Consider the following 317-nt stretch of genomic DNA (forward strand, 5'->3'; position numbering starts at 1 on the left):
CGGGCCCTGAGCCCCGGGCAGAGGCTGCAAAGCCGTCCCTGAACCCTGCCCTTGAGACCAGCTGGCTCCCCTCGGGGCTGGTCCCGCCCCAGCCTGCCCCGCTATGTCTGGAGCGACTCACTCTGGGACCCTGAGCAAAGCCTTGGACCTTCCTGAGCCTCAGTTGTCCCATCTGTGAAATGGGCCAGTCAGCCAGCTTGCAGTCCAGCTGCCGGTCTCAGGGAAGAACTGGCAGGAGCCTGCACGTGGCAGGTGCTCAGTGGCAGCTGGGACGGTGATGCCACGGCTGCCCCCGCCCCCCTGCCCACGGGCTCCCG

The sequence above is a fragment of the Myotis davidii genome, unplaced genomic scaffold (assembly GCF_000327345.1).
Source record: "Myotis davidii unplaced genomic scaffold, ASM32734v1 scaffold427, whole genome shotgun sequence".
NCBI classification, from domain to species: domain Eukaryota; kingdom Metazoa; phylum Chordata; class Mammalia; order Chiroptera; family Vespertilionidae; genus Myotis; species Myotis davidii.